The sequence below is a fragment of the Rutilus rutilus genome (assembly GCF_951802725.1).
Source record: "Rutilus rutilus genome assembly, chromosome: 16".
Classification (NCBI taxonomy): domain Eukaryota; kingdom Metazoa; phylum Chordata; class Actinopteri; order Cypriniformes; family Leuciscidae; genus Rutilus; species Rutilus rutilus.
Window position 1 is genome coordinate 23,175,974 of NC_140224.1, and position 20,595 is coordinate 23,196,568.

Below are 20,595 nucleotides of genomic sequence, written 5' to 3' on the forward strand. Positions count from 1 at the left end.
GAAATTCTACTAACTAAAAGTAACTTTGCAACTACAAGCCAATGAACTCTCATTAGAGTAGCAGACTGCTTAATAATGCTTACACTTTATTTTGAAGCTCCCCAACAGACATTCTACTGACTATAATCAACTCATTCTATTAACTCAAACTCTTTAACACATAACCCTAACCTAACAGTCTCCTAAAGTTTACTAATACTCTAATATTTTCCAGAGTTAGTGGTCATGTAGTTGCAAAGTTACTTATAGTCAGTAGATTGTCTAAAGTAGACCATCAAAATAAAGTGTAACCAAATAGGATTACAATTTAAAATAACAGTTTTCTATTTATTTAAAAATTTAAATCATAACCTGTGATGGCAAAGCCGTTACACGAGTCTTCAGTGTCACATGATCCTTCAGAAATAATTCCAATTTGCTAAGTTGGAGCTGATTCAAGAAACTTTTCTTATTATCAATGTTTATGCTTAACATGTTTGTGAAAACCGTGGTAATTTTTTTTTTTTCAAGATTCTTTGATGAATAGAAAGTTCAAAAGAACATTATTTGTTTGAAATAGAATTTTCTTTTGTAACAAGGCATAAGTAAAATAATATATATATTTATTATATATAGTGTGTGTATGTGTGTATGCATGAAAGAGAGCGATAGTTGAATGCAGCGGGGTAATGTGAGCGTTCTAAGGTTTGAGTTAGACCAGATGTCCTGACCTTTGGTTATAAGATACAGCTCTACTCCCTACAGGAAGACAGAGATGGATAAGGTGAGCTCAGAGCCACACACAAACACACACTATTTTGGGGGACCAAAAGCATGTTTGCACCCTTTCATCCGCTGTGTTCCCACCATTACATATTCTAATGATTCTCTTTAGCAGTGATGCTGAGGGGAGACAGAATAGAGAGTTTAGGAATTCATTTTTATCTATCAGTCTTTAACCTCATCACCAAAGCTCCTGGTATGACCACACTTTGTATGTCCATAGATCAGTTAGAATGAGATTGCAGACATGCTGATATATTAATAAACTATTTATGGTGGTAGTTTAAGTTTTATCCACTGCTGCTTCAAACAAAGAACTCTATATTGAGCTCTCATGATGTGGATAGCAGTTCATATTCACTGCAGCTTGCTTATAGTTCAAACCTATCATTAGCTTATGGTTACCTTGAAAGGCAAATACATTACAGACTGGGACAGAGAATGGAGGGGTTTGAGGGACAAGGGCTCTAATCAAATACTGAATCACAGGTAAACACTAGTGTGTGGTACCAACGCTATATCTCACGACCAATTCATACGATTTCTCTAAACCCCAGTGATGGGTGCTTAAATTGCATCGCATTAAACTAACTTTAGAAAATGAGTCTTGTATAACTTATAAAGAAAGTTGAAAATTGGTGAGTTAGAGCAATACGTTGTCAACTTATTGATCATATATATATATATATATTCCCCCAAACTTCCCTCTAAAAAGGGCAGCATAAAAGCACTTCTGGACCAAATAAGTTAGTTCCTGGTGGTTTAAGATAGCACTATTGTTAACAACAATTGGGTTAGTTGTAACCCAAGACCATTTAAGGCAAGTTAGCATACGTTGTATCTGTATCAGTACATGGTCTCTCATTTTCTATAAATGTTTTTATAGTATTTTTTTCTAAGCCTCACAGCAAGATTAGTAAAATCAAGGTCCATGCTAAAACAGTTTTTTTTTACAAATAAAACAGGAAAATAAAAACTCAAATCTCTGCTGGTCTGAATACAATGTTTAGACTGTATTGTTTATAACAGGCCTGTGTTTGTGTGATTATAATGCTATATGTTTCAAATGACTGATGGAGGAATAAATGACTACCAACCCACTGGCGGATCTGATTATTCTGATTAGAAGTGAGGATTTTGAGCTAACCAACCACAACATTGGTGGTTCATTGAGCATTTCTGTGATTATGAAGGTGTTCTATATTTTTGCTGTGTTGCTGTAGGTTGTTACAAGATGCACTTAAGATCTTCCCAACATGAAAATGCCAACATGGAAGTACAAAATTTTGCCAAACACATAATTTGCATGTTGGGTTGCTAAAACTAAATGTTTCTGAATATAATAAGAAACGTGTGCAACCGTTGTCATGAATTTTTGGTTAAATACTTGAAATAAGGTCTGTGGTTAACACAAGCAAGATATTTTTTACGTTATATTCTACAACATACATGTGCAGGGCTCTGTACATTAGTAAAACACACTCATGGTTTCTTAAAGGTTTTATTTCTCTTGAAAAAGTTAGTAATGCAATGTCATCATGCTGAACAATCTAGCCCACTTTTACAGCCTCATTGTGTTTAATCATGCTCTTGCAAACTATTTTAACTCAAACTTTCAGGGAAAATGTTTTTCAAATAAAAACTGAAAGAGTTACCATAAGTGTAATGGTGGTGACGTTAAAGTCATGTGACTGTTGTGTAGTTCATTTATAGCCTACGTTTAGCTTTACTTTTGGCGATTGTATTTAGGCTTCAAAATTCATAATTGTTTTTATTTGGAAAATGTGTGAGAACCATCAACTTTTGTTTGTCACAGAGCTTATTTTCCGCAATAATCCAAAAGCCAATGGAAAAATCCTTTTGTTTTTTTGTTGAGAGAACCAAGGTGATGCTAAAAAATACAAAAATACATCATCACTGGAACACTCTATTGTCTGTCATGCAAGTTCAGTCATCCTCTAATGAACTAGAGAAAGATCTATATAAACTGCATGTAATGGTCTTACAAGAGGTTAGAGACTCTCCTTATTGTTTAAGATAATAGTTCTTTTGGGAAATGTGCCACTGAGATTATACAACTTATATTATGTTCTGCTTAATGCATTAGTGGTCTTCATTGTTGTGTTTATCAGATGTAAAAAGATTACTGTAAAAGTACAAATGTATATAGTACATGCAAACACATAATCTTGTTGCTAAGCTATAGGTCTTGCCCAATTCATTTCATTCCTAACTATCATCCACTCTCTGAACATTAGATTCCCACTCCTCCAGACCGTACACACCCCCTCTTTTCTTCATCCCTCAAACCCCGTCCCCTCAGCCCTACATTCCAGCATTTCACAGCCATAAACAACTATCAAGTTAATGGTTAAAAAAATCATTAAAAAGAGAACATCTGGGCAACACAGGCAGCCAATCAGAAAGGCAGGGTGGGAGTGAAGCCCTGAATCGTGACCTCTGATTGGTCAGGCCTGGGGCTCGCACCTTGTTAAGTCAGTTCCTCTCATGTGCACAAGCTTTATGGAGCATTTAGAGAGGGTAAGAACCAGCGGGACGCGGATGGAAAGAGGGGGAAATACGAGTGAGGGCTACAGGCCCTCACAAACACACACGCACACACACAGACAGATGGTAACAGTTAGCCTTGCAGTGGTAGCAGCAGCCGGCTTCTCTGTTCTTCAGTTCTTTATGTTCTAAATCAGAAGCAGCCTGCAGCCTGACCCTTAATTTGGAGCTTGCTACAGTTTTAAGATGTCACTGGAAATTGAGGTGGAAAAAGTGTTTAGAAAATGAACTGAGGGAATAGGCTGCGGAGGAGGAAGAATTGCATAATTAAAGGAGAAGAAGAGTCTGGCTTTTTTCAATCAATGTCCTTCATTTTCCCTCTCTTTCTCTGTCCGTGTCGCTCTCTATTCCTCTCCCGCTCGCTGCCCCTCCCCCTCTCGTATTTGACTTTTCCAAATGTATGAATGTGGCTATTGAACGAGAGAGTTTGAGAGATAAAGCTGTCAAAATCTTTCAGCTGAAATGAATCTTTAGAGCTGAACTGAATGAGTGTGTCTTACAGCTGGCATGTTTTATGGCATAACAGAAGATTCACTCAGGCATTGGAGTGGCTTCATGCATTGTTCCATTTCAAGTTTGACACCTGTCGCTATAAGGCATGTGACAATTATTTTAATTTTTAACAGACAAAAGGTAATATTTTGCCAGCAGATTCACAAACTATAAAAAGTGAACATGCAGTTGTTGCTTTAAGGAGGTATATTTATACCTGATTATACCAATAAAATAAAATGTTGTTGTTGTAACCTAATTCAATCAAGTTTATGTAACATAAAACAAGGGAATGCTGTTTTAACTTAATTGAGTTACACCCAATATAAAATTTCCAATAAAACTCTGGATAGACACATTTGAAACAAGTGCATTGCGACTGCACCAGATCTATAGAGGGCAGTATAGTCGTGACTCGTGTCAGACAGGACATCTGGTCTGAAGGACAACGAAGAAGAAAAGGTTTGTGCTTTGAATTTTCATTGAGATTTTCAATGAGAAATTGTGATTTGAGGTTTGTGAGTTCACAACTTAATTTAATTGTGTTCACCTATTATATTTAAAAGCGAAGTTTACTTAATTAATTCGTGTTAAAACTACATGAATACTTTTTGTTGACATAACTGGGATCTGTAGTTCCCAGCATGCTTTGCAAGGGACTTCATTAGGAGAGTAAATTTAGGGATTAAGTGTTATTTTATGTGGTTTTCGGGAAAGATGGTGGTAGTTTATGTTAATGGTCAGTTATGTTGGACATTTGGAGGAGTTTCTGTTATTGAATTTTGCTGAAGAGCATCGCCTGTGCTTAGGCTGTGGGCCTGTTTATAAAAATGAAAAACAAAAATCTTCATTGGCATAGGGCATTCTATACTCTACAGTGATAGGTGTGTATACAGTATAATGTGTGTAAAACAGTAAATGGACCCCACTCACCTCCTCAGTGACCGGATGAATGTTTGGTGGGCTTTGTGTTCATAGCTGAATGGAACCTATGCTGCCAGGAGTAATTATGGGTAATTGGTGACACAATGAAGTGATGACAGCTGTGGGGCTACACACACACACACACACACACACACACACACACACACACACACACACACACACACACACACACACACACTACTGTGGAAATGCAAAGGATAGAATTGAATATTGAGTTCCTCTGACTGGTCACTGACCTGCACCACAGAGTCACTGAGGGGACACAATAAACCTATTCTCAAAACCTCTACCTGCAAACCATACAAACATACTGTTACTACATACTATGAACATACATTGTAAGATACTTGTCAAACTTTAAGGTATAGTTCACCCAAAAATGAAAATGCGGTCATCATTTACTCACCCTCAAGTTTTGTCCCAAACCTTCACAACATTTTTTGTTCTTTTTTGAAACACAGAAAAATATATTTTAAAGAATGCTTGTTACCAAACTTGTAACACAAGACAAAAAAAAAATTTCACACACAAGAGAGTAAATTATGCAGATTTTGAATTGACATGAGGTGAGTTAATGATTACATTTTTGGATGAATTATCACTTTAAGACGTTTTGTTCTAGTGAGCTCAATCTTTTTTTGTAGCATTTTGTGTTTTTAGTATATACGCACTAAATTACAACATTAAAATGACAGCCCTAATTGTTCTTCCACTGCGTCTTTTCAAAAGTCCTGAGGTTCCAGTAGATTCAGTAATTAGCTGCTGCTAATACTGGTTATTAAGTTATAAAAATGTAACTCCACATGTTCCAAAAACACAGGCTTTAGACATGTTTTGAATCCATTTTAGAAATGTGAATGAATTCAAACATCTTGATAAGACGGGGGACCTTTCAGCACACAAACTTCAAAAAACACGCACACTTTTGAGTTCAGGCATGATTGGTTCAGAGCTATCTGTGGCTGTCTGAATTCAGTGTTCAAAGATGTCTGTGGGAAAAAGACAGCAATTGATGTGGGAATGACCTCCACTCAAACACACACTTTACTTACAGATAAGGTACAATGCAAAAACACACACACAAAAAAAGAAAATACAAAAAAAGAGGTCTAGTTGTCACACATTTGTATTCAGGGTGGATAGTATAACGCCAAGATACAAAACCACTGCTAGAGAATGTGAGCAATTGGATTTTTACAAAAGTAAAGACCAAACTCAGCATCCAGCGTTTTCTCCAGTAACCTTTACACGTGCTTTCACAATTTTTGTATAACAAGAGGACATACAAGCACAGAGAAAATGGGAATAAGGGGGGGATGAAGGGGGAGAGAAAGAGCGTCAGAAAGGAAGAGAGATGGAGAGCGAGAAAGACAAAAAAGAGAGAGAGAGGTCTGTGCTTGTCTTTCAAATCTTTGCACTCAACAATCATCCAATTGTTCTGGTGAACAGAGTAACAAAACAGCCATAATTAGCAAGCCGTAACAGTCAGAAACGTCACATGCTGTTAATGTAGACGAGAGGATACAGAGAGCGAATGAGGAAGAGAGAAAAGAAAAGCTGGGGGAAGAAGAGAGAAAGAGGAAAAGCTGGGGGAGGAAGAGGAAGAAGCGATATCGAAAGATCGAGGGTGGGAAGAAAGGGGAATGTATCCTGTTTTACTTCCCCTCTTTGTTTCCCTTTTATTTCCTCTCTGTACCTCTTGTGTGCAAGTATGTGTGTTTACAAATGTACAAAAACACATGCACATCGTAGATCGTACACACATGGCTCCTCTGCTGGGCTTTCTTGTGTGTGTCCTGTTTCACACGGCTGAATGAGCAGTGCGTTAACCATCTAATGGGGCCAAAGGACGTGTCCGCTGAACTACACTGAATACACACACACACACACACACACACACACACACACACACACACACACACACACACACACACACACACACTCCTCACTCACACTACACCTGAATGAGCACTGAGTTAACCATCTAATGAGGCCAAAGGACGTGTCCACTGAACTGAACACACACACACACACACACACACACACACACACACACACACACACACACACACACACACACACACACACACACGCACAGACCATTCTCTCTTGACATGTTCCTCCTCATAAAGCATCTGCTGATTCTTTCAGACTTTGGATTTGACATACATTTATATCTCTGACCATTTTTTTTTTTTTTTTTGTAATCCACAGCATGTTTGAGGCCTAATGCATTATAATAATATTGTTAATAAGGCCTCCATAATGCAAAATTGCCAATTAATACAGCTCATAGTCAGGTTTATGTTCTCTTCAATAATGATACTTACCTACTTATAGATACTTATCTATACACTTTTAAAGTCGGCATGAAATGGTCTAAATGCATGTTATTGATCTTATGTGAACTATTCATCACTGTGCATTATAATTTTTTTAACCTCTTAACTTCTGTGGACTGGATACACACACTCTGGAGACATCAAACAACGATCTGACAAAGAGAGACAAGTGCGATGAGTATTTATAGGTGATTGAATTGACTGCAGCTGGTGAGGAGAGTGAGATCAGCTGGATCGCTGATACTCTGAGTTGAGAGGTAACGCCCACTCGCACACACCCACACACACATAACAACAAGGGAAAGGGGAAAAGGGAAAAACATCCAGTATGCGGCAGTCCTGTGGGCGAAAATGCCTTGTTGATGCTAGAGGTCAGAGGAGAATGGGCCGACTGATTCAAGCTGATAGAAGAGCAACTTTGACTGAAATAACCACTCGTTACAACCGAGGTATGCAGCAAAGCATTTGTGAAGCCACAACACGCACAACCTTGAGGCGGATGGGCTACAACAGCAGAAGACCCCACCGGGTACCACTCATCTCCACTACAAATAGGAAAAAGAGGCTACAATTTACACGAGCTCACCAAAATTGGACAGTTGAAGACTGGAAAAATGTTGCCTGGTCTGATGAGTCTCGATTTCTGTTGAGACATTCAGATGGTAGAGTCAGAATTTGGCGTAAACAGAATGAGAACATGGATCCATCATGCCTTGTTACCACTGTGCAGGCTGGTGGTGGTGGTGTAATGGTGTAGGGGATGTTTTCTTGGCACACTTTAGGCCCCTTAGTGCCAGTTGGGCATCGTTTAAATGCCACGGCCTACCTGAGCATTGTTTCTGACCATGTCCATCCCTTTATGACCACCATGTACCCATCCTCTGATGGCTACTTCCAGCAGGATAATGCACCATGTCACAAAGCTCGAATCATTTCAAATTGGTTTCTTGAACATGACAATGAGTTCACTGTACTAAAATGGCCCCCACAGTCACCAGATCTCAACCCAATAGAGCATCTTTGGGATGTGGTGGAACGGGAGCTTCGTGCCCTGGATGTGCATCCCACAAATCTCCATCAACTGCAAGATGCTATCCTATCAATATGGGCCAACATTTCTAAAGAATGCTTTCAGCACCTTGTTGAATCAATGCCACATAGAATTAAGGCAGTTCTGAAGGCGAAAGGGGGTCAAACACAGTATTAGTATGGTGTTCCTAATAATCCTTTAGGTGAGTGAACGTCACAATGCGAATGGAAAGATCTATTGTTACTTTTGTTTCATTGTCACTTTAAAAAGTATAAAGTATAACATCACATCTAGGCTTCAAAATTAGCATATGCTTAGCACCAAATGCAAGAAAATAGGTAAATTAAACATCATTCAGATGTTGGCTGGTAACTATATGGGGAACTGCAACATAATACATGGTTTAAGTTAAATGTAAGAATGATCTGCATGACTTGTATATATACATGCAAAATTCAAATCAGATACAAATCATCTTCTAATGAAAACATGTTTTTACAGGAGAATAAGATGCCATCATCATTTATTACATGAAAACTCCATATGTAGCAAGACGTGTAATAATCCTTGCACTAAAAATGAACATAAGGAACAAAATAACAATGTGCCTTCTTATGAGATATGATGCTGCAACACACTATGACCAAATGTGGATTTTTTTTTGTTTGTTTGTTTTCTATGCCAGCTTCTTTAGCTATTTTCAGGGCAAAAACCATACTTGAGTTATTAAATTTTTTAATAAAAACTCAATAAGATATTTAATATCCAATTCTATCATTCTCAAGGGTATCAAGGAATATAAATACCACAATCCATCAAAAATACGTTTATCTGTAAAAAAGCAGGAGATGTGGGATTTTGTCTGAAGCTGTTTTAACAAAAAAAGGGTAAAATACAGTTTTATGGCCAGAAAATGTCCCCAATTTACCTATCACTGGCAAAATTAGTTCACATCTCATGCATTACAGAGCATTACACACATTTTAAAGGGCCATGAACAGGTAAGCATTATAATGCACTATAAATTTGTCTAAACTTACACTAGCATTATATAATGGATTTTAAAGTGCATTATGAGACATTATGATATACCTTTTACGATGCATTATCTACAGCTTATTGAATGTTTCCATTTACTGCGAAGATTCACTCTGATGTTTGTAAATGCCACTATGAGATGTGTTGCTGTGTATGTATAGATAAAACCTAAAGATGGAGATGAGGCACCTGAGGGAGACTGAGTCTTCTGAATGAAAGGCCATGAGCGGGGGAGAGATGACCCACTCAGATTAGCTTCATATGCAAGGAGGCCTCTGCTGAAAGGCTCTGATCAGACTCTGCCCCCAGACTTCAGACAGACACAGAGACCTGGGCAACACTGACCTGGGAATGGCACACAGACGGACAGAGGAGGGAGAGAATGAGATAACGGGAGTGGAATGGGGAGATGGTTGTTGAGGGATGAACCAGCTTGAGTTGCACACAGTGTGTATGTGTGCTGAGCTGTTTTCCTTTAACTTGAATGAAATTAATGACTGAATCATAATCACAACGAACCAAATCAATCCTGCTGATTAAACTACTGTGAGGAAATGAAACACTACCAAATGTTGTTTGGCACTTAAAATGCCCAAATATTTCTTAGGATCTACTTTTATGTGGATTTTTTATTGTAATTTTTTACTGTGATTCAAATTTATTTTGAATTTATTCTGATGTAAACACGCAAAGTGTGCTTATATAGGTGTGTGTGTGTGTGTGTGTGTGTGTGTGTGTGTGTGTGTGTGTGTGTGTGTGTGTGTGTGTGTGTGTGTGTGTGTGTTTAATGGCATGAGTAGGGAAGGAGATTGGTGCTGGCTATAAAGTATCTCATTAAAGCTGTCAGGGCTACAGTTCAAATCAACTACAGCTGTGCTGTGTCTGCCTGTTGAACTGCCTAACTGAACACTTCCCCAACAAACACACACACAGAAGTGCTTGACAGATCAGCGTTGGTCTTTTTGTAACTGTTCTATGAATGAATACCTGAAAGGATAATTTGAAGTAATAATTTTTGCTAGCGTGTGTAAATACTCAAAGGCAGCTAGATCTGTCCCATTTCACAAATAGTGGCAATCAGACAAACACTACGATTGCAAGTAGGCCTACATTGCTTATATAAAATAGTTTATTTAAACAAGAAATTAATATTAAGTACCTTACAATTTAGACACCATATTGCCAGTTGCTTTATTTTTAATTTAATAACACGTGTGTGTGTATTTTTCTTTTTCTGAATGAATTGAGTGTTTTTGAACGAATCTGTCGAATGAATGATTCACTTTGAATTCAATGATTCAGTGAGTCACTTATATTGTCACCATCTGACAATGGTGTTTAAGTGAATGATTCAGTGATTCACTTTGGAATTAACGATTCAATGAGTCGCCTATTGCAAACTGGAATAACGAGGTAGGTTAGAGAAAAAAGTCCACTGAAAAAGACTCGGTGTACAGAGAAATTTCAAATTATTCAGCTAAAAAAGAAAGAAAGTGTGGAATGGATACTTTATGCACTCACAGCTTTCCATAATTAAAGAAGCCTAGCGAGAAATTGTCAAGATGTTGCAACTAACTTCTTGGGAGAAGACAGCACATCATCTTTCAAATGTGAGCTGAATGTTTTCTCATTTTTGTGTTATTTATGTTTCAGTATTTGTACACTTGTGCTATAAATGTAGGATACATAATATCTTACAGTTACAGGTTAATTTATCTAGCATGCTATGCTAAAGCTGGGTGGTGAAAAACAGCCTGTAACGTTAGGCCTACCCTGTAGCAAGAAAAAAAAAAAAAAAAAAATCTTTGCATAGGCCTACTCTCTGACGTTAGATACTTCTGAATAAGTAGGCTTAAGCCGTTAATGTAAGCGCTGTGTTGTATGATTGTATTGCATATGAAATTAATCTGGACTTACTACATCTACATTCATCATGTTGTCATTGCGGCAGTTGCGTCTCCGCACTGGCATTCATTCACAACTCCTCTGCCGTGGGATAGTAAGGTGTCCATTAGATGTGCACTTCAAAATCTGTTTAAAGTTTTTCGCCTATATATTTGGGTAGAATGCCCTCACATAGTCCATATTTAAAGGACTAGCCATTTGTAGTGGTGTTCAAAACCACAATGGACATTATAGAGTCACTCATTCAATCTAATAATGCACCTCAATAACGTAACCACACTCAGCTGCTAGAGAATATACTGTGAGCTTCGAGCTGAATGAATTCAGAAGATGGCGTCTGCAGAATTTCCAGCACACTCATTGTCCGAATTCACTCGCTCGTTTTCACTCATTAATTTAGTGGACTATGTTATCGGAATAACGCAGGGAATAGTGAATGAGGGTATAACAGGACGTTTTCTCGTACAGTAGACTAGATAGCTAGTAGGCTACATAATTTGAGAACAATTAAAATATATTCCATCTCAGTTCATCTACAAATCTTTCCGTTGTTTAGTTAATCATAACTGAGTCTAACTGTCAACTTTCATCATGTCACCCCATAACAATTCTTTCTCTCCTTATCCATTGCTAACACCTTGTGGGCCACAGAGCATTTAGGAAGGAGGTGAGGATCATGAATGCTTAATAGACAGGAATGCCTCCCCTTTGACCTCAGCCTGTAAAAGAGAAATGGGAGAAATGCTTCAGTTACTCCTCATCCTTACAGAGAGCCGTTGCTCATATTAGCACAATAGGTATTCAGAAAAAAAAGAGAGGAAGGGGGAATGAAGTGTTTTGTTCTTTGTTACATTCTGTAGCTGATTGCAGACTGGACTAGGGTGTCACATGGCTTGAGTGATTCGCTCTCTTCTAACCACCACATGCCCCCCTTCCCATCACCCCACCGTGGCCCTCATCAGGTCATGTCAGCTTGAGTTTGTTGCTCCTGTAGTTTTTAATTCTGTCTGATAGCTGGACAAAGGCAGAGTGGAGGAACAGAGGGGGAAAGAGAGGCACGATGGCGCATTGTGGGTAATAATAAAGCATGTAGTAGGGAAAAATGGGGAACAAAAGCATTTTATGTTTTTTTATAACCCGTCGTTATTGCATTCTTTTTTAGTTTTTCCTTCGCTCTTTCTCTCATGCTCTTCCTCTTTCTTGTCTTCTTGACTGAATGGATGTTGGTCCTTGAGGTTTTTTTTTTTTTTCTTGCTACCCATTCATATTACAAGACAAATGATGTTTTCCCAAAATCCAGAAACTAAGATCAGATTTCTTGACTCTGGATTCTCTCCAGTTTCTGCTAATAGCAGAATAGCACTTAGCTTTGACCTAAGGCCCTCTATGAATGACAGAAGCAAATGAAAAAAGAAAGAGGGGGAGGGAAAAAAAGCGACCACACCAGCCTACAGCGAGACCATTATGTTTGATGAATTTGGCCACCGGTATGTGCCATTTTGAAGTGTTCTGAAGGGGATGTATGGTTTACATATTAAGCTTGAGGTTGCCCAAAAGTTGTTCAGAGCTTGTGTGAAGACTGTGGGAGAAACACGAATTGTGAAGAGAATCTACTGATTCTCTCTCTTTTTCTCTCTCCCGCTCTTTCACACACACTAGAAAGAGCTCCCTCTGCTGAGCTTACAAGATCTCTGTCAATCTAGTGTGGGGCTAGTTGTCACACAGAGAGGTTGTCACAATGGCTGTAACCAAAAGGTTCTTGAGTAAGTAGTACAGTTGCACCAATGCTTGTTTTGCATTTGCACAAGATTTAACAGTAACATTATTTGTTGGTTAAAATGGTTGATGGTTACTTTTTATGTTTTGTGGCTGATTCACCTGATAGTTTTTGTGTCATTTTTGCTTTACTGTTCATATTTCGCTGAAAGGCCTGCAATAAACTGTGTAAAGGCAGATATTGTAACTTACCCTACATTATGTGGTGTGACAACATGCCCCACCCATTGATCACAAGTGGAATGGTATCTTTTTTCCTGGGCAGTAATGGTGCAAATGTTCTTATGTTTTTATGTAGCCATGGCTTTACAGCAATAATTCTCAATCAGTGGTCTGGGACCCGCTAGGGGGCCTCAGTAAACTTCCAGGGGGGGCTCAAGATGACTTAAAAAGATTTGAAATAAAACAAAACAAGCATTATAATAAGCCAAATTTTAATTCACTCCCTCAACAACTAATAGCTAACAACCAACTCACCCTGAGAAATATACTTCAATATTCACTGGAGTCAAAAGGTTTCAAATGCCTCCTGGAGCTCAGAAAAGAGACCGAACTATTTTCTGTCTGTCACACTTCCATCAGATTTAAGTCTGAGAGGAAAATGGAAGCTTGGATTAACAAGGGACTTTGACACAAAGGCTTTACCATAATGAACCCAGAACATCTCAGCCTCAGGCACCCATAGACAGTCTCACAGTCAAAAGATCAGGACCCCCAAATCTCTCTAAAAAGGCACTTCAGCCATTGGCGTAACTTTGTTTAAAAAAAAGTCTAAATACATAGATCTAATGGTCTGGTGGTAGAACGTTTGTTAAGCGTGCCAGCGGTTCTGGATTCTAATCTGCCCTCGTATATTAAAACCAAAGATGTTTATCAGTAATTGTATATCAAGAGCAGGGACACGTTTGTGTGAAATTTGTTTTGTGATTTCAACGGAATAAATAGAGTCTCCGTAATGGTTAGCGATAGATTGAAGCGCTCGTCTTTGTACATTCCAGCACCCGATCACCTCTTATTTAACTCTGGTAAACTAGAGATGTTTAATCTGTATTAGATACATCTGTAATGCAAGATGTTTCAAAAAGTAGTGGGGATAATATCGATCCTGGCAAAAAGTGGTGGGGACAGGTGTCACCTGCCTATGACTTAAACCAGGGTTTCTCAAACTCGGTCCTGGAGGGCCACTGTCCTGCACAGTTTAGCTCTAACCCTGATCAAACACACCTGAGCAAGCTAATCAATGTCTTCAGGATCACTAAACTCACAGCTAGGTGTGTTTGATCAGGGTTGGAGCTAAACTGTGCAGGACAGTGGCCCTCCAGGACCGAGTTTGAGAAACCCTGACTTAAACTAATCAACGAGAATGCTCTCATTATTCAAGAGCATTACATGTCTGTTAGATCGACTGCAAAAATTGGACTAAAGTGTTTACATGACACTTAAAAATAATTATTAATTTAGTTTGACTAAAAGCAATGTAAACGTCTCTTCCAATGCCACTGACTTGCAAGTAGTTTCATAGCTGTGAAGCAACTTACTTTGCAATTAGGAAAAGTATCAATACAGGACAGAAAGCTGCATTTGTCGAGTGATTTCATGGAACTTTAACCCTTTAAGTGCAGCACACACATCTGCATTATAACAGACGCCTAGTAGTCTCTCTGAATGAATAAGTAGGAGGCGTTGTGTTCTCTCAGCCCGCAGTTTCTTCATGAATCGGACAACTAAAGGAGACAGGAAAAAAAGAAAAATCTAAACCACAGAGACAATTTCATGACATGTGGTGTGCTACTGCTACCCCGGCCAGTAACCAAACTTAACCTGTGCAATTAGAGCATGTTATACCGTCTGAGGAGGCGCTTTGAAGCTGTCGGCACCAGACATAGATAATGAAGGGATAGGCTTTGAACTGGTCAGATGAGGACTAGGCCTACTTAAATTAAAGCGGTCATGCCTCAGCATCTTGTGTCCTGACATGAAGTGGTTGGTTATAGTGATGGGAAGATCGGATAATTTTACTGACTTTCTTGTTCAATCTCGTACATCAAAATGAACGAATCTTTATTCGATTCATTTCTTTCATTTAAGTAGCTTTAAATGTTATACTTTTAACAGCGGAATTCCCCGAAGACATCCATAAACGCAATCTTGATCATGTTTTTAATTAAGCAATCATTATAATGCAGCCGAAGATATTTTACAGGGAACATAAATATTTAATTTAACTTCCGAGTCTTTGGTTCATTTGTCATGTGACACACGCAATGAACGGATACTTCTATAATTTGTTTTTTTGTCAGACAGTGACAGTGAGAGCAAGTCCTCACCCAATGCTTAATCTATTTAAGCATAATTAAATAGTGATTACAAAATTAGGTTTAGGAGTCAATGTATTTATTTTTCTAAAATAAAATACTAATAAAATTAGTCAACATGAAATGAAAATTCACTATATCTTTTTTTTTTGTAAGTGCATGTTATAGATCTTATGGTGAATGATTTATTTATGTTTTTGTTGTTGTTTTTACCTCGTAATATTTAAAGGTACACTCTTTAACTTTTTCTGTTCAAAATTTACACAATGAGAATCACACAAGAATCCATCTTCCAAACTGGTAAGTGTTTATAATCTGACTATTTTTGACTGGGTGGGACAACAACCACTTCGGAGTATCCCAGTATCTATGTGATTTGTCAACAGAGCTCCTGCTACATTGTTCTTCCGCAAGACGCATGTATTTCTGTTTATTTCACCACTAAAGCGCCAAAAGTTCTGTTTCCTGTGTTTGAGTAGTTTCCTTGCTTAGCCTACTCATTATTTGATTATCGTTTGCACCTGATGTTCATTAGTTTCTACGTTTTAGTTTGGTTATTCCGTTCTTGTTTCCAGTGTCCTGAATTCATTGTTGAATAAACTTAAACTGCTGCATTTAGATCCTGCACTCCTCATTATTAACTATGATTTGTCACAAATGCTGCTGATTGAGCTTAACTTGCACTCTAACCTAGAATATTCTTTTAAAAATCACATTTCGGTCAAAGCCATTGAACTGCCATCTCTTTTCTGCTTTTCTCCAACATAGTGCTATTCCCACTATCCTCCCCTCCAGGAGCTACATCTTCTGATCTCATTGATCCAGTCGAGGTGAGTCAAGCCAGTGTCTTATCAATAATTACTGTAGGATGTGAACATGGGAAAGTGTTGTCATATAAACCCCCTTTAACACAGACACACACACCTGCCTCGGTCTAATAAAAATGGGATTACTGAGGAGATGGAGACACGGACATTGACTCATGGATAAAGCTCTCTATACCTTCATCGACTTGGTAACCTGTATGTGTGTGGAATTGATTTGGGCAGGAGGTCTAGAGAGGAAGCAGAACCAAAATCTATACCCATAAACCTGACTCTGTTTAGAGGAACAGGAATCTCAATATCACTGTTTCTTGATTCACACAGTCTCTTTCTGTTTGGCGTCCTATAATGTTTGATTTCATTGTGTAAGTCTATAGTTCATTATTTGAAGATGCTAATGCAAACAGTGATTTTACCCATTTGAATGCTGCAAAAAGGGGTACTAAAAAATTATCATAATGAAGCAAGACGAAAATCTAAAAGTATGTCTCAACATCTTACACAATTTCACTTCTAAATTCTAAATTGCTTCTAAATTAACTTTTAAATATATCATATGATATATAATATTGTACATTTTTATAGTTTAAAGGAAATTTATTTTACTGCAAAACAAGGCAGAAATAATGATTACTTTTTTTATTTTTTTAAACTTGAAGTCTGCACAGTATTCTACAATTGCCAATGGGTTAATACAAATTAAGTTACTCTAATAAGCAGAAAATCTAAAAATAAGTCTCAACATCTCACATTTTGCTTCAAAATTCCAAATCGCTTGAAATTGTGCTTCTTAATATGTAATATATTACATTTATTCTGTTTTAAGGATGTTTATTTTAATGCAAAACAAGAGCAATGATAGAAAAGAAACTTATATTAAATGACATGAAATATGAAGTCTGCACGGTATTCTATAATTATAATTTTTTACAATAAAATACATTTTCTAAAGTATTTTTAAAACTTGTTTTTCAACATCGTCATAAAAGGAACATACAAAAATGTACGACAAAGCAGTGCCATGTGTGCCTGTCATTATTCAGCGTGGATGATGAATAGAGCAGCATATGGCATTGACTGATGTTGCCGTGTCGATACGGTGCGCTCGCTTGCTGATATGTAACCAGTCAGATAAAGTCATGTGTGGAGATACCTTATCTCTCACTGTGGACCAAATCAATAGACTGTCTCTCCCTCTTCGCCTCTCTGTCCCTCATTTTCCTATGTTCCCCTCCCCACCTCACCCCACAACAGATTTTCTCTCTCTGCTTGTTTTTTTGTTTCTCTCTCTTTTTTCTGGTTTATTGACCATGCAGACCTAAGACATGCAAAATCATTATATTTGCCATTTTTGCGATCACATACTGTACCTCAATATTTGTGTGAGTATCAACTTACTTATTTACAGCGGACAAACTTTTTCATGATCTAGTTCCCATGTCAACTGACTCTCCCCTTTCTAAGGCCATTTCATGCCCTTTGAGTAAAGTGAGATGACTTGCTGAAATTATGAGGAAAAGTTATATTATAATTATCCCTCAACATTATAATAGATTATTTCTCAAAAAAAAAGAAAAAACTTGCAGCAGTCGGCCTCTGTGTTTTACGTCTGCAGGATCCATATCACACAGTCTATTGTGCCGCCCCTTTTAAAGTAATGAAGCTTGTGATGAGTGACACTTCATTACTGCGTAAAAAACCCAGTGATCATTTCTTTTGTCCAGCATGGAAACGGAGCACTTTCCCTTCAGTTGAACTCTCTGTCACTGGATGGAAGTGTTTGCCATTGAACCAACCTATTTGATCTGAAGGGAGACTAAGCTAGCTTGAAAAGGTGATGATGACAGACAAAAAATACACGAGACAGTGTTTTAAATAGATTCAGTAAAGCATCTTTGTGTTGGTTGTTTTTTTAACAAAAGTTTATTCAATTCTTATCTTAGAATCACAGAGTTTAACTACGAAGTAACTTTAACATTGGATTTGTTTTGTCACTGTAATGGTGGTTTAACTTTTGCGCTTCACTGCTGTCAGTTTATCCCAGCGCTCATTATCTCCACCTATTGGGGTCAAGTCATTTGAAACGTGCAGCAGACATCTGCCATAAACTGCCAGATTAGAAGATGTTTTGTGTGTCCTTATGTATGGATCTTATCTGTATTATATAGCTCTGTGTATCTCTTCTCCCCTTCCCATAATCGATTGATAGCTCTTGTAAATTCCTCCTGTGTGATTGCAGTAAGACAAACAAGGGTGTGTATCTTCAAGCTAAACAATAAAAAACATTCTTCTGCGGTTGTTTCCTCAATCAAAACTGACGTCAGGTTCAGAATGAGGATTGTAAAAACAATTTAGATAAAGTATGATATCACATTCATATTAAACTCAGAATTTTGTAGTCAAACTAATTTGTTAAAGGTACCAATCAAGATAGATAGAAAATGTATTGTTAAAAAACAAATAAAGAAGAACAACCCACACCAAGAATAACAGCCCCAGCAGCTAAAACATATTTTTAAACGGATTGAATGAATTACATTGGGCAGCACTTGTAACTCTTGTGTGTCTCCATTCTTATTTCTAAAAGTGCTTTATAGCGTATTTAAGTCTAGCTGAACTGACTTTTTCGGCAATGACTGGAAAGAAGAGGGGGTATTGACAGGCTTTTGTTGAGTGCTGGCTCCAGGCATATTAGATTAAGACAGACAGACTGTGATGGAGCAGTCAGTAAAATATGATTAACTAGTGATCAGTGCTGGCTCATGAAACTGTTAAAGATAAAGAGACCCATTGAGGAGATGTCTTCAGATCTAAGAGATTAGCCAAATGCTAATGTTAAAGATAATTTAATAAAGAGAGAAAAAGAGCTTTCCCTCATACTTTGCACCATTTCAGTTTTGATCCAAATGCCATAGGTGCCATCAGTCGATTTCAGGGGCAGATTCACTGGCAGATAACATTCATGAAGGGTCACATACCCGTCATTACGGAAATGCAGTTTTTGTATTCTAGTACTCAACAGACATACAAATGTGTCGCACGTGTATCTAAAGTTTATTCAAATACTTTAAAAATCAGTTTGCCTCGCATGCGACATGGGTAAATATTACGTGTGTATGAATCAAAAGTAAACGGATTCAATCTGAGATAAAACCAATGCAAACAATGACTCAAACATTCAGCCAGAAAGGATACTCAATTTGTTTGTACAAGATGTTTAAAAGCCAACTGAAATCTTTTGTTTGAAGCATACGCAGCCTATATTAGCGTAATAGTCAGTCACAATCATTCACAAAGAAGAATAAGTTGTGAATTATGATAACATGTAACAAGCGCACTGTACATGAGAGGTGTGAGAAGGTATGTGTGGCTGTGAGAAAGTAACAAAAAATTATGTTTTGCTAACGTTCCCATGAAGTTGTGAAAACATTATTTCTGGATATTTCTATTTATCTCTGAATATTTAATTTTACATACTTTTGAGTGTGCAGCAGAATAGTAAGCAAGCTGCATACTTGCATCTTTAAAGGACAGCTCTGTCTCTTAGTTGCATCCTGTCACTGTTTAAACTGCCGTCAACCGTCTTTTCACAGTTTAAATCATCCACATTCAATCTGATCTAATTTCCTGTTGTATTGGAAAGAAATTTAAGTAGCGTTTTAATTTACTAGTTGTGGGTCTTTCATGCAGAGAACTCTCCTCATTTAAAAGTTAGTGACCAAACGTATCTTTATAAAAGTTCTCAGTGTTGTTTCAGATTAAATATATTATGTGGATAACATTGAATAAATGTTTTTTTCGTCAGGTTAGAGACTGATCATTAGTCACTCAAACCCCACCATCTGTCTCGCACATCCGCCATGTTTGTAGTTTTTTTCCTTTCTTTTTTTTTCGTGTAGTTATAATCGAATCCTCATCCAAAGTGCAGTGGGTTGTGGGCAATATTAGCTTTTAGACTGTGCATGGATCTCCACTTTGAATTCTAACCGGAAATAGTTGACCATCTGGGAATCTTTGGAATTCAATTTCCTACGATTAGGGAAAGACTATTCTAATTCCAAAATTAGGTTGGATAGCATGCGTATTGGAACGCAGCACAGATAACTTTGATCGAACATTCTATTAACATTACTGGAAGAATGTTTAATAACTTTGAGAGAACCTTGCCAGAACTTTAGCTAAAGCTCTGAGAACGTTCCCTGTTAGTTGTGTTGGCATGCCTTGGTTTTATTCAGTGCTATATTGGTGAAGAGACTGATGGCAAAGGAGCACACAGTTATTCATTCACTCAACACACAAACACATCCACGAAGCCAGACTGACTCCTCTACAGAAAAATCCTGGCTCCTTTTCAATAATCAGAGTCTATAAATTAATTCTTATTGTTGGGGAGTAGCTCCCTCCTGCTTACTTTTCCTCCCCCTCTCTCTCTCTCTCTCTCTCTCTCTCTCTCTCGCTAATGTGTTTCATACACCCACTCAGCTGCTGTCCACATAAAATACCAAGAGGTTTTCCAGCAACCTACTGTACTTTGTCAGTGATCATATTTCTTTTACATTACTAACCAATCAGATGAGACTTCGCCAAACGCTTTCTGC

General features: G+C 37.7%; 1 long non-coding RNA gene across 1 annotated transcript; it reads left to right on the forward strand.

Moving 5' to 3' along the window:
* The first annotated feature begins 10,543 nt into the window (after positions 1-10,543).
* Positions 10,544-18,291, forward strand: LOC311306624. The gene is made up of 4 exons (XR_014630187.1): positions 10,544-10,590; positions 10,701-10,787; positions 15,942-16,003; positions 16,088-18,291. It is a non-coding gene; the product is annotated as an uncharacterized lncRNA (long non-coding RNA).
* Positions 18,292-20,595: the final 2,304 nt, after the last annotated feature.